Source organism: Apium graveolens, chromosome 7, assembly GCF_009905375.1.
Source record: "Apium graveolens cultivar Ventura chromosome 7, ASM990537v1, whole genome shotgun sequence".
Taxonomy (NCBI): Eukaryota; Viridiplantae; Streptophyta; class Magnoliopsida; order Apiales; family Apiaceae; genus Apium; species Apium graveolens.
The window spans coordinates 50,658,834-50,661,778 of NC_133653.1; positions in this window are offsets into that span (position 1 = coordinate 50,658,834).

Sequence of the window (2,945 nt, forward strand, 5' to 3'; positions counted from 1 at the left end):
AGTGATCTTGAAGTGTTATAAGTCATTTTGAGTCTAGAATATTATTCTTTGTATAATCATGTGATTGCCTTGAGGATAATTGAGTCATGATAATTGATCTAGTTTCGAAGCATATCTGTTAAGCATCCACACACACCACGTTTCTAGTTGTATGTTAGCTTGCGTGATTTGATTGACCTTTAGTCGCCTAATTACATTTGTTGATAAGTCATGTGTTGGTTGGTTCAGTCATTGAAAAGGGGGATCACTGCATTTCATGTAGTTTGCATTCATGCATGTTTTTATTTTTGTTTTTGATTCTGTGACGCTTGAGGACAAGCATCGATTTAAGTTTGGGGGTGTGATAAGTGGCATTTTATACCACTTAGAACGTCTTATAATGGCTTGAATTGATGTTTTGAAATCAAGTATTTTGTGTATTTGATGCGTTTTCTAGTGTTTTTGCATTTCAGGGTATAACTTGCGTATGTAGGAAGAATTTATCATAATAAGCCAAGGAAAGTGCTTGGAACTGGTTGTGGGAAGCTAGGAGCAGAATGCAACAGAATCAGGAGTAGAATGCAGGTTTTTTCCAGAAAGTGCTGGGGCGCCCGCCCGGGAAGCTGGGGCGGCCTCCCGGAGTCGACAAATTAAATTCTGATTTTTATAATCCTTATTCTAATGGACTTCTGAGACAGTTGATTCTTGTGGGCTCTATATAAGTAATCTTCAGAGACGTTTCACAATACGAAGTATTCATCAAGCAAGGAGCAAGGAGAGAAGAAAAGAAGACCGTTTAGCACACCGCAACGAAGAAGAGGAAGCAAACGATAATTTATGATTTGTTTATTCGTTGTTACTGTGGATGCTAGTTTTCTTTACTTTGAACCTATTTACTTTTGTGACGTACTCTGGTTTTAATAAATAGTTAGTTAGTTTATATCATCGTGTTATTATCATGTTTTCATATGAACCCATGGTGACGATGAGTTCTATCATGGGCTAATCGTGATCATGGGATCGTAGCGGATTTACTGTGGATTACATTAGTTAATTGTTTAATAGATTGGTGTGTGATGATTGTATGATATCTAGTATAGGTTGTGCTTATTCGTCTTATGTGCGTCGCGAACATATAAGATAGCCCGTTAATCTCTTGTGAAGCGACCTTGAATCTTGAGATTTAGAACTTGCCATGCTAGCATAGGTTCATGTATTGTATGCATGATTAGTGGGTAACTCTAACCGTTTTACTTGCCTTGTGTAATCATAATGAATAACTTGCACTTAAATCGTTAAGTTGTCAAATTTTGTAGACATATAGGGTCTCAACATAATTGATGCCTATGCAACTTCTATATTTATTGTGGATGTTTGGTAGAATGGTACTAATACAACGAAAGTTGGCTTTTATCAGTTTCATGTTGTTCGATTAGTATCATCACCGTTACATGCTAAGGCTAATAACAATAACTGTTGAATGAAGTAGTAATGAAGTTATGATCTCATATGTGTTTAATATTGTTAATTCAAGTAATAAATTAAGTGCTTTATTCTCGTAGTTAATTATAGTTAATAATTAGTTAATCAACCTTAAGTGTTATTGTCTTGCCATTGAAAAAAATCATACATTGTTGAGTAAGTGTTAATTAAATATAATTAGTCTGAGTCTCTGTGGGAACGAACTAGAAATCATTCTATATTACTTGTGAACGCGTATACTTGCGTGAATTATTAGCGCGTGTTTTGTGCCTAACACAAATGCAGACCATTTCTTCAGGTCTGGCAAAAGTGAGTGAAGGGAGTTCCACCTTAGTAGGTGAAGGTGAGGGTGTGAAGGTGGTGAGCCAAGGGGAGCCCTTGATGTAAGAAAAGAGAGATCATGAGAGAAATGCAGGTACTGGAGTTATAAGGGTGGACACCATTTCTAGTGAGTCAATGAATGTCAGTGATGCAGAAAGGAAGAGACTATTTCATCAAGAATATCAAGCTGTTATAGATTCTATCTCCCTGGATGCTGAGACATTTACTCATCATATTACATCTTATCAAACTCTAGCTGGACAGGGCAATGAGGATGCTGAGAAGATGCTGAATTTAGTGCATACAACTGCTTCTCTACAAAGGGCAAAGGATGCAATCACTACTATGCCACCTACAACTGGAAGTGAGTTTGAACTGGTTGAAGACTCTTTTGGGGATGATGGTGGGGATGATGAGGATGACAACATGAGCATAGGGGGAGATGCAGACATTCCTTCCTGGATGCTAACCAAAGAATGTTCATATTCACATCTCCAATCCATATTATTCAAGCTTATTCATGACACCCAGTCAGCCATTCAAGCATCCACAAGTGCCATCACTAAAAAGTTACTTACAACATATCTTGAAGCTCTACAGCTGCACAAGATTCAAGCTCTCCAACACAGTCAAAGTGTGGATGAAATGAAGCAAGAAATTTCTGATGTCAAACAGGATTTTATAGCAAGGTTGGATGCTAGACTTCCTGGAACCACGATGATTGAGATAACTCAGAAATTGAGGAAATAAGCTGATTTAAATAGAAAAGTTGAGGCCATGGACGCTAGGTTGTCTAAGGTGGAGAAGTCAGTGGCCAACAAACTTGTAAACCAAGAAGCTCAGCCTGCTGTGCTCCAACAGTTGGTGGCTGCACAACTCCCTTCTTCTCAACAACTTGATGCTAACAAAAAGAGGGAGAAAGGTTCATCAAGTGAGGGGGAGAAACAGCTCAACATTCAAGTCAGCAAAGTAATTATGTCAGCAATTGCTTTTACTAAGCCACCAGCTATGGATAACATTGATCTCATCAATCTAGCAGCAACAAAACTGGAATCAAATGACAAACTGACAAGGAGCTAGATGAAAAATTGAAGAAGATTGATGCAGACATTCAAAAGAAATTTGGTCAGCTACAGAAACTAGACAAGACCTTTCATCACCAT